This window comes from Triticum urartu, chromosome 2A (genome assembly GCF_056163025.1).
Source record: "Triticum urartu cultivar PI428250 chromosome 2A, HENAU_Tu73, whole genome shotgun sequence".
In the NCBI taxonomy this organism is placed as follows: Eukaryota; Viridiplantae; Streptophyta; class Magnoliopsida; order Poales; family Poaceae; genus Triticum; species Triticum urartu.
Genome location: NC_141874.1, coordinates 475,075,032 through 475,087,629, shown reverse-complemented (window position 1 = coordinate 475,087,629; position 12,598 = coordinate 475,075,032).

The window sequence follows — 12,598 nt, the reverse complement described above, 5'->3', positions numbered from 1 at the left end:
ATGAGTTATAATGGTTCACCTTGTGTGCCAACATGCTATTGAGATGGTTATGATGTGGTATGATAGGGTAGTATCCTCCTATGAATGATTTAAGTGACTTGACTTGGCGCATGTTCACGCATGTAGTTGAAACAAAATCAACATAGCCTTCACGATATTTATGTTCATGGTGGATTATATCCTACTCATGCTTGCATTCGGTGTTGATTAATTTTAATGCGTGTTCATGACTGTTGTCGCTCTCTAGCTGGTTGCTTCCCAGTCTTTTGCTAGCCTTCATCTGTACTAAGCAGGAATACTGCTTGTGCATCCAATCCCTTAAACCCCAGAGTTATTCCATATGAGTCCACCATACCTACCTATATACGGTATCTACCTGCCGTTCCAAGTAAATTTGTATGTGCCAAACTCTAAACCTTCAAATAAATATCCTGTTTTGTATGCTCGAATAGCTCATGTATCAACTAGGGTTGTCCGTATCATCCATGTTAGGCGGGTTATTCTCAAGAGGAGTGGACTCCGCTCCTCACTCACGAGAAAGTGGCTGGTCACCGGGATGCCCAGTCCCATGCTTTATGCAAACTAAATCAAAATAATCGCAAACAAAACTCCCCCTGGGACTCTTGTTAGTTGGAGGCACTCGTTGTTTCGAGCAAGCCATGGATTGATGCTTGTTGGTGGAAGGGGGAGTATAAACTTTACCATTCTGTTTGGGAACCGCCTATAATGTGTGTAGCATGGAAGATATTGCCATCTCTTGGTTGTTATGTTGACAATGAAAGTATACCGCTCAAAATATTATTCATCTCTATTTCAAAACCGAGCTCTGGCACCTCTACAAATCCCTGCTTCCCTCTACTAAGGGCCTATCTATTTACTTTTATGCTGAGTCATCATCCTCTTCTTAAAAAGCACCAGTTGGAGAGCACTGCTATCATTTGCATTCATTATTGTTAGTTTACATTGGATATGACTTGGCTGGATCTCTTTTACCATGAATTACAATGTCTAGTCAGTCCTTGATCTTTAAAGGTGCTCTACATTTATGTTTTGCGGTCTCAGAAAGGGCTAGCGAGATACCATCTTGTTATATCATATTATGATTGTTTTGAGAAAGTGTTGTCATCCGAGATTTATTATTATTGCTTGCTAGTTGATTATGACATTGATATGAGTAAACTTGATACCTAAGCATTATTGTGAATGTGGTTAGTTATAATCTTTGCTGAAAACTTGAATGCTGGCTTTACATATTTACAACAACAAGAGCAAACAGAGTTTGTAAAAGTTTTTCTTTATCACTTTCAGTTTGTCAACTGAATTGCTTGAGGACAAGCAAGGGTTTAAGCTTGGGGAGTTGATACGTTTCTGTCGTATCTACTTTTCCAAACACTTTTGCCCTTATTTTGGACTCTAACTTGCATGATTTGAATGGAACTAACCCGGGCTGACGCTGTTTTCAGTAGAATTACCATGGTGTTATTTATGTGCAGAAACAAAAGTTCTTGAAATGACCTGAAACTTCACGGAACAACTTTTTGGAAAATATAAAAAATCCTTGCAAAATATGAAGGCCAGGGGCCCACCACCTGTCCACGAGGGTGGGGGCGTGCCTGCCCCCCTAGGGCGCGCCCCCTACCTCGTGGGCCCCCCAGAGCTCCTCCGACTCCAACTTCAACTCTATATATTTGGTTTCGGGGAGAAAAAATTATAGAAAAGAAATCTTCGCGTTTTACGATACGGAGCCGCCGCCAAGCCCTAAAACCTCTCGGGAGGGCTGATCTGGAGTCCGTTCGGGGCTCCGGAGAGGGGAATCCGTCGCCATCGTCATCATCAACCATCCTCCATCACCAATTTCATGATGCTCACCGCCGTGCATGAGTAATTCCATCATAGGCTTGCTGGACGGTGATGGGTTGGATGAGATCTATCATGTAATCGAGTTAGTTTTGTTAGGGTTTGATCCCTAGTATCCACTATGTTCTGAGATTGATGTTGCTATGACTTTGCTATGCTTAATGCTTGTCACTAGGGCCCGAGTGCCATGATTTTAGATCTGAACCTATTATGTTTTCATCAATATATGAGAGTTCTAGATCCTATCTTGCAAGTCTATAGTCACCTATTATGTGTTATGATCCGTTAACCCCGAAGTGACAATAATCAGGATACTTACCGGTGATGACCGTAGTTTGAGGAGTTCATGTATTCACTATGTGTTAATGCCTTGTTCCGGTACTCTATTAAAAGGAGGCCTTAATATCCCTTAGTTTCCGTAAGGACCCCGCTGCCACGGGAGGGTAGGCCAAAAGATGTCATGCAAGTTCTTTTCCATAAGCATGTATGACTATATTCGGAATACATGCCTACATTACATTGATGAATTGGAGCTAATTCTGTGTCACCCTAGGTTATGACTGTTACATGATGAACCGCATCCGGCATAATTCTCCATCACTGATCCATTGCCTACGAGCTTTCCATATATTGTTCTTCGCTTATTTACTTTTCCGTTGCTATTTCTATCATCACTACAAAATACCAAAAACATTACTTTTACTATCGTTACCTTTTGCTACCGTTACCACTACTATCATATTACTTTGCTACTAAATACTTTGCTGCAGATATTAAGTTTCCAGGTGTGGTTGAATTGACAACTCAGCTGCTAATACTTGAGAGTATTCTTTGGCTCCCCTTGTGTCGCATCAATAAATTTGGGTTGAATACTCTACCCTCGAAAACTGTTGTGATCCCCTATACTTGTGGGTTATCACTCATCTTTCTCTCATAAGATTGGATTTGGTGGAAAGAGGGTTTGAGTGGGAAGCAACTTGGGGAAGGCTAGAGATCAAGATTTATGTGGTTGGAATGGAATATCTTGACCTCAACACAAGTGTAGCTGGTTCTCTCTCAGAAAATGTATGCTGAAAGTGTAGGCATGTTCTGATGGCTCTCTCCATGAATGAAGAGTGGGTGGAGGGGTATATATAGCCTCCACACAAAATCTAACCGTTACACACAAATCACCAAACTCCGTGGGACCGAATCATGAAACTCGGCCAGATCGACTTAGTTCAAAATGTGAACGTTGGGATTTTCGGTGGGACCGACATGTCAACTCGGTGGGACCGATTTCATTAGGGGTAGGGCATAACGTAATCTCGGTGAGACCGATTACACAAACGCGGTGGGACCGATTTTGGTAATAGCAAACAGAGAGTTGGTCAGGAAGACTTGGTGGGACCGATTCGCTCATCTCGGTTAGACCGAAATGTTACGAAGGGGAAACAGAGAGATTGCATTGCAATCTCTGTGGGACCGATCGCTCATCTCAGTTGGACCGAAACGTTACGAAGGGGAAACAGAGAGTTTGCAATCCCATCTTGGTGAGACCGAGATCCCTATCGGTGAGGCCGAAATGACTAGGGTTTGTGGCTGTGGCTATGTCAAGTGAACTCAAATGGCGTCGGGTAGGAAATTTTGGTGGGACTGAGTTTGACTTTTGGTTTGGGACATATGTGAATATGAGAAAGTAGTGGAGGGTTTTGGAGCATATCACTAAGCATTTTGAGCACGTAACTCATTAAGCAACACCTCATCCCCTTCTAATAGTATTGGCTTTTTCTATGGACTCAATGTGATCTTGGATCACTAAAAATAATGTAGAGTCTTGAGCTTTAGAGCTTGAGCCAATCTTTTGTCCTTAGCATTTTGAGGGGTCCACATTTCTAATCCATGCAATGCCAATCATTGAGCTTTCCTGAAATATTTATCTTGAAATAGTATTAGCTCAATGAGCTATATGTTGTTAGGAATTACCAAAACCACCCAGGGATAGTTGCACTTTCAACCAATGACTTGCTCCATCTAAGGCCCAACGAGTGATATCTTACAGCATTGGAACATGTCTACAACGAGTGAATGTGCTATATGCGGGGCAGTCGACAACTGGCGTCATTCTATGCTAGACTAGATCATAAAGGCGCGTGTTGCCGCGCCCGTCCATCTTAATAAAGGGGATATAAATACTTAGGAATACGATCAATGTAATCTTGCTTAAAGTGAATACATGCATACATAGCGTTAAATTTAAATGCTTCAATAGAGAGCATAATATCGCTAAGCATGTATAGACACACGAACAGACCCACGAAGCAGAACACAACAAAGTATGACAAGGCATTGAAGAATCCAAAATGTTTGTTATATGTAACGACATCAAATATCAACCTGTCTAACACAATGGTGAGGAGGATGTCGGTATATTATTAATAAAATAAAAATACAATAACATAAATGATTAATTGTATTGTACCTTTTAGTTGTATGGATATATTATGTGTAATCGATGAAATATTTTGAGTTTATTTTGGATAAACCTGTGTGCTCTGGATATGTGCACGCTGCAGTAAGGCCTAACCACTACTAAATATACTTGGTTCTTGTATCATTATTGAGGATATAACATCTCAATGTAGTTAAATAGATTATATTAGTCACATACATGTAAGAAACAAAATCCTCATCATATATCATATTCCAGTGTTGCTGAAGTGCAGATGGAAACGAGATGATACCAAGTTATTTGTGCTAGAAATCTACATTTGGCAGCGGGTTAATCATTCCATTATACCTTTTATTTGGATCAGCTCCAGTCCTTGGAGGTTTCATCCAGTAGGTGGAACCTGAAGTTATTTAGTCATTGGTGTTCAACTTGTTCAGCTGGATCCTACAACATAGCTCGTTGTTAGTTAAATATAAGGATCTTTAATCTTGAAAATCATGTAATAGAGTGTGCTTCTCCTCAGACATTGAGAGAAGCACATGTTGTGCACCAAATAACAAGAATAAATGATTGGGAATTCATAGCTGCAGAACAAGAAGAAAACAACAAAATTACTGGACATCAAAGCAGTTCCACGAAAATAGAAGCTGAAATAACATTTGGTTTGGTTTACGATGGGACTACACTGAACAGCATCGCGGCAGTGGAAGTTGACCGTGCTATGTTGTCCTCGGCCTTTTTACTTTCAGGGGAGCATGAAGAGCATGACGGAGTAGTGATTGGGGATGGCAGGGCTCATGCACCACCACTGAATCAAACTATTTTGGCGCTCGGAAGAGGAAGCAGATCATTTATACTTGGACCGCTGCTTGTCAAATTTGACGGGGACATTCTGCACCTTGGGTTAGAATTCACTGATGTGGACCGGCGTTGTCGCCATCTTCTAAATCCACCGTCGATCCCCAACGCGCCAGGCCAGATTTTCGCCGCACCGGAACGCGGCGCAGCTGTAGTCGAGACGCCCTTGTAAGCGCCTTACCGCCAACATCCATTGATGTGGATGCGCCGACGCCTTTCCCTTGCCATCATTTACATGCGAGAGACTGCCCCGGCGGCAACGACGGCGCTGCTTCCATCGCTATCTTTTTTTTCATCGCTATCAGAACAGTGGAAGGTGGGCAGCCTAACGAGGAATCCTCTCATAGCCTGAGGGGTGCCTACCAGTAGCCCATCCGGCCCGGCATGCATTTCCAGCCCAATCAACCGTAACAAGCCTAGGTAAGTCAGCGGAGCAGCAGCCCACGAAACATCGGATGTGAGGCTGGAGATCGACCGATCAATAATCGGGCGGCTAGAGATGTTAAGACTTAAGACGCTGTGAGCAGCCGTAGCTCGTCCAGTTATACTGTTTCTTAATTGCACCATGTCTAGGAGTGTTTGGGCCCTGTCAAGTGCAGATCTTGTGGAACACATGTATATGAACATGGATGACAGCGCCAAGGGCTGGTTGTTCGCCATGAATGAGTCTCTATCGTCAGAAGAGTTCGCCACGCTAATTGTTACACTCTGGACAATTTGGCACGCTCGTCGAAAGCTGATACATGAAGGGATTTTCCAAACTCCTTTCTCCACACAAGCTTTCATGAAAAGCTACCTGTGCGACTTACAACTTATCTACAAGGCGCCCAACAGAGTACCGGCCGAACCACAACCTAAGCCGACGACATGGCTACCACCAAGGGAGGGTTTTTCCAAGCTTAAGGTTGATGCAGCAGTACCTAGGGCTGGAGGTTTTGGTGCCGTGGCAGCGATCTGCAGGGATGCCGCAGGACTGTTTTTGGGTGCATCCGCCGTTGTGTTCAGAAACATTGACTAGCCAGAAATACTGGAAAGCCTTGCCATACGAGAGTCACTAGCCCTGGCAGACGATCTGTACATCCAAAAAATTCAATTCGCCTTGCAAGTTAGCGGTTAAAGCTATCCAACGAGGAACATCTTCGGCTTATGGAGCTGTAGTGTAGGAGATCAAGGAGCATTATAGCAGTTTTATTTCCTGTTTATTTAGACATGAGTTTAGAACCTCAGATGTCAAGGCACACAAACTAGCAAAACATGCTTTAATCCTTGGGACCGGTCGCCGTGTTTGGTTAGGCCACTCGAGAGATTTTTCTTTCGTCCCTGTAAACGTGACATGTCAATAATAAAGCTTTGCAAGTTTGTCCAAAAAAAGGACTAATTAGCCCGCCTAACGCGAGCTCAATCCTTGAAGCCCACCACGTAAGACAAAAGCAGGTAATTTCAAAAAAAAAAAGCAGGTGCGCTGAACAGGGGATCGATCTCTCCATCGTTTGGTCTTTCGACGGCGCCGCACAACGACGCATCTCTCCTTGCTGTTCGGCGCTCCCTAACATCCGCCAGATCGCACAGCGCCGCTGCGCCGGCTCCGGCGACGCGGACGGCCGAACCTGCGACCAGCCAAAATCAACGGCAGGAGCAAGGAAATTCTCCAAGGCAGTGAGTCTCCTTTAATTCATGCCATGTAATTTTTTTTTGCGGGGAATTCATGCCATGTAATTATATATACCTGCGAACTGATCTCTACTACTAGTAATAGGCTGCAGAAATTCAATTCTTCAGATAGATCGAATTAATTAGGGCCAACAATTTCTTGTTTATCCTCACAAATAGTTACTGTAAATTAGGCATGACACACTAATTCTCTTGTTTATCCTCACAGATAGATCGAGTTACTGTAAATTTAATTTGTCACCGATCTTCTTGGTGATCGCAAAGACAATTTTAAACTAATAGAAATGTAACTTCTTTGCATTGCTGATTGAACATATGTTCTCTACTGAACCATCAAAAATAATTATCATGTTGCAATGCTAGAATTTGTTTGCTTGTTGGCCTTGCCCCCCAACCTCAAATCCTGGCTCCGCCCTCACAGCGACAGCAGGTGTATGTTATTTTTTGATTTATTTTCACGTCCTTTTTAATTTGGACCTGGTTTATATTGGAATAAATGAATATAGAAATTTGGAAAAGGAAGTTTGATAATTCAAAAAATGTCCATAAATTGAAAAGTGGTTTGCAAATCCCAAATTGTTGTGCGTTCAAAAAATGTTCGCAAATTCCAGAAATGTTCACAAATTTGCAAATTTTTAAAGGCGTGCACAAATTTTTGGAAGCCTAAACAGTTTTTGGAAAGCATAAACTTTTATTGAAATGCTGAACAATTTATGAAATTCCAAAAGAACAAAAACACATTTTGTTTTCAAAGATGTGATGAATTTTTCAAATCAGATTTTTTAAAGGACACAAATTTTAAAAATTTAGAACATTTTATGAAAAACACGAACATTTTTTTAAATACATGAAAAAAATTTGAAGGTCGTGATGAATTTTTGAAATATCGAGTACTTTTTGAAAATCCAAACATAATTTGAAGATTTTGATTTTATTTTTGAAATTAGCATTTTTGGAAACAAAAAGGAAAAGAAAATAAAAAATTAAAAGTGAAACGGAAAAATAGTAAATAATCCCAAATACCAGGGAAAAAATGGTTCAAGAACTTTCGAATGCTTTTAAAAACCCACTGGTTCAGGCCCCTGCACTTGTACGAGCCTGATTAAATTGGCCAGCTCAATATTGCGTTGTAGCTCGTGATTGCTATAACACGAGATCAACTAATCAAGGGGTACCCTTCAGCCGCTGCCACACATCACATGCTAAACGATCCTTCGGTATCTTATTTTAATCTATTTTGTCTTTCTGTACATATTTTCGGATTTTAGATGGAGTTATTTAGGTATTTTTACGGTTTTTGGTTTTTGCTTGGTTTTCGCTAGGTTTTGGAGAAAAGGTGGATTTTTTCTAGAAAAAATACATTTTTTTTGCTTCTCATGGAGGCACATATTTGCTTTCGCGAGAGACACAACTCTGCCTCTGAGAAAGGGAAAATATGTTTTTCTTTCACGGGAGACACAAATTTGCTTCTCACGGAGGCACTGATTTGCTTCCGTGGGGGGCACAATTGGAAAGAAAAAAACATTTTTTCTTTGCTTCCACGGAGGCACAGATTTGCTTCTCGTGAAGACACAGATTTGCTTCTACAAGAGGCACAACCATGCCTCTCGTAAAGGTAAAAAACTCTTTTTTTTTCTTTCTTTCATGGAAGGCAAAGATTTGCTTCCGCAAATGGCATAGCTGTGCCTATCAAAAAGGGATTATCTTTTTGTTTTTATGAGAGACACAGATTTATTTTTCGTGGAGGCACAAATTTTCTCCCCCAGTGAAATAGTTGTACCTCTCAGAAAGGAATAAAGTGAAAACAAAACAGTGTTTCCGGCTTGGCTTTTTTTCTTCTGTTTTTTCCTATGGAAAAAAGTTTATATAAACCCATTAACATGAGATCTAGTTTTGAAGATCTCGACTCAAGAAATCTAACAATAAAAACGACGCGAGAAATCCAGGTTGTGACGTAGTGTGTTACTTGTCAACCGCTGAAAAAGTGGGAGTGACCTTTACAAGGAGTATCCATTAATTAGCAAGGAAAATCTTATATGACGCACTTTGGGTCAAGTTGTCGACGATTCGCTCAGGACTGTGAGTGAGCGAGCGATGATTTGGGCCGGCCCATTAAGGCATTTCAGTGATTTCGGGTTTGGGAGATTTCTAGGAGTTTTTTTTTGCTTTTTGGTCTTGGGAACCTTCTAGCAGGTTTCTGAACTGTTTTTTCTATTCTTTTATTTTCCTATGCCTCGTTTTTCTTTCTCTTATTTTCCTTTTTCAAGTTATTTTTCTAAGAAATGTTTCCAAATTTTCAAAAAATGTTTGTGTTTTTAAACATTGTTCAAAATTTCAAAAAAATATTGATTTGAAATTTTGTTCAAAAAAAGGAAATTGAAAAATTCTCACCTTTTTTCAGAGAATGTTTCTGTTTTCAGGTTTTGTTCACAAATTCAAAAGATGTTCATGATTGAAAAAACATTTTTTTAACCTTTTCCTAATTTTGTTCAGAGTTTAAAAAATAATTCAGTGATTCAAAAAATGTTCGTCTTTTCAAATTTCATTTATAGTTTTAACAAATTTTCCCATTTTTATAAAAATGTTCATATTTTAAAAAAATGTTCGCATTTTCTAAATTTCTAGAAATTTCTAAAAATGTCCCCTTTTCGAATTTTTTCAGGATTTTACAAAAAATGTTTGTGTTTTAAAAATATTTAAATTTATAAAAATTTGTTCACAAATTTAAAAAGTCGTGTTTGAAAAATATTTGCTTTTCTAAAAAAGTCGTGTTTGAAATTCGCAAAAATATTTTAAATCTGTTGCCGCTGATAGTTATTAATATACCGGTCTACATAAATAGACACCATAGCTCATTTAGTCTAATGGCTAGGCACCGTTGTTTGCGCTACAGTAGCACTCGCTGTTGGACCAGCCCAGTCGGGGGATCATCGTATGCGGCATGCGTTTATCTGTTGCAAGGTGTGTCATATAGAAGCTTTCAATGAGCGGCGCTGCTATACAGACGACATATTTGTGGCCGACTCTTGCACGATCTTACTTGGCAGCTGCCTGTGAACGAAGGAAGCAATTATTTTTTCCTTAGCTGATGCTAGCGCTGTTGGGGAGCAAGTGTCGTTTGCCGATCGTGCATCAAGTGCCGTGTGTGAAGCAATTTCGTTCAATGAGCGATACATAACATGCGCGCATACAGGGCCACCCCCACCGCCAGGAAACTCTCTCCATGGCCCTAGCAACAGTACCAATGAATCGAGGCCCTTACTGCAAAACTGCACCTGCTCTGTGATCATTTTGCGTACGCCGACAATAGTATGAACGACGGCAGCTCCGCGTGTTCCTCTTATGGGGTGGTTCTCCGGTGGCGGTAGGTTGTCGGTTCAGCGGCGTCCAAGCATCATTGTGGGTCTATCTTTATTCAAGTGTCGGTTTACTAGTCCCTCCGATCCATATTAATTGTCATTGATTTAGTACACTCTGTTTTTTTTTGTGAGAGAGATTTAGTACACTTTGTACTAAAGTTGTATTAAATCAAAGAAAATTAATATGTATCAGAGGGAGCAGGTGTTTCAGAATTAAATCTGTGCAACTTTCAGCATTGACACACCATTTATCTTTCGACATCCGCACATCTTTACCATCTCTACTATTGTTTTGAACTTATAATCATCTTGTATATGTTGTGTTAGGACGGGAACGACCCACTCCGGCCCGGACCTGATTCCTACTGGCTTCTCTTTTTTGTTTAGGGATATGGAGCCGGCCCAATGGTCTATTACTAAACGGCCTCATGTCCCACTGGGTAACATGGTCCGACCCATTTCAATACTAAATTGCACAAGAAGAAGGGAGTATTTTCTCCACCACATTATTTGAACTAGCACCATTTAGTTGTAGTGAATTTTAATAAGTTGGAGTGAAATATTTAGAATTTCTTTGTTCAAAGAAAAATAAGGAACATAGGAAAGTCCGGTTCTATTTCTACCATGAATGTTTTGTATTATAAGGTCGGTCAATAGTTTGAAATTTTCATATAAACACAAGGGTAACAACTTTGCAAAGACATGTGCATTATAACGGCAGAATACAACATTGGGCAGCTAAGTTTGGGTCGACTCGCTTGTCCCGGTGGGCTGATGGTGACCGGCTCCCCAAAACCCAATTTTCTTATGAGGCCGAGCTAGAGGACCCATCTCGACCTTGAAATTATGGGCCGGACCAATGTCACAACGGGTAACCTTGGCCCATTCCCATTGTGAATATGAATTGCTTCGAACCACATATTGTGATTGTGTTTATGGTATTCCTTCTTGCCAGTTTAGCTTAACCTGACGCCAACTTTGGCGTTCCTCTTCTACTAATACAATATGACACACGCTTTGGGTCGTGTTTGAGAAAAAGAGCGGCGTCCTAAAGCAAAGCACCGAATACAGACGTAGAATTGAATGATGAAAGGTAGTGAGATATTCCTTTTCTTTCCAACGAAAGGAGTTCTTCCTGATTCCTTCTCCTTTCCTTTCTTTTTTGTCGTGTTTTTTTGGTTTAGAGTATTGTAAGACTTTTCCTCTATCACTCGATCATTTAGAGACTTTTAGTATGCAAAAAAACATGCATGACGAGCTGTCGTTTTAGCTCTCTAGTGACATGTGTGGATTATTGCGTACAGCGTCTCTGCAACAGTATGGGTGTTAATCTGTCAGTGTCTTGATATATGCTATCATGGTTAATGGCTTTGACATCTCCTGTTTCCTCGCACCTGTTCAAAGTTCAGGTGAATTCCAGCTTGGTTTATCTCTGGCCGTGGCCTTTAGTTTTACAAATAAGCAGAAACTTTGTGCTGCAAAACTGGAGTCAACTCTCTGTCAAATCAAGACCATGCTAAAAGTTACACCCTCTGTTTCTACACGTAAGATGTTTTGGCAGATTTTTTTTTACGCGTCTACGGTGGGCTACGCCGGCCTGAACCATATATTACCAAGGCATAACATGTTTTGGCAGATCAAAGTTTGAACTGCCAAAACTAGTACAACACAATCTTCTGTTAGGGCGAAGTTCGATACTATCTGATTTCTTCCTTTGGATTTATAGATGACTATGAAGTTACACCCTAATGTAAGATGTTTTGGCAGTTCAAAGTATGAACTGCCAAAACTAGTGCAACACAATCTTCTGTTAGGGAGAAGTGAAGTGCGACGTGTCGATACTATCTGATTGCTTCCTTTGCATATATAGATGATTATGTTCAAGTGTTTTATCCCATACGCAGCAGCTTGCAATTCAGTTCTTGTTACTTAAGCAGTGTGAAGTTCACTAGTGCGTGCTAGACTGTAAATGGCAATTGCTTTTACATCAAGTGCTTTTGGTTTTCCAGCCTTTAAAGCAAGTAAGCGATGATGAAATGCACACATGATGCTTCCACAATAGAGCTGCTCTTGGGTCTTGACCGTTGCATGGATTCCAAGCAAGCTGCAGTGTGCAGCTAAATCATCGCCTTCTTCAAGTACTAGATGATTTTGACAAGCCGTGGATAATATATAGCATTTGGTTTCTGTTCCTCTTTCTGCATCACCTGAAAGCAGAAGCTTCTAGACAGCCCCAAGTCTTTAATGGCCCTCATGATTTGTTGAGCTTTGTTGAATATGCAGCAATTAAGTCTTAGTTTCCACTTGCAACTAATACAGAAGATGAGGTGGGTGGAACAGTTCGTATCTTGGTTTCCCTTTCCTTTTTCTTTTTGTTTCTTCTCAGTGTTTTTTTCTGATTCCGTCTTAGTTAACATCAATG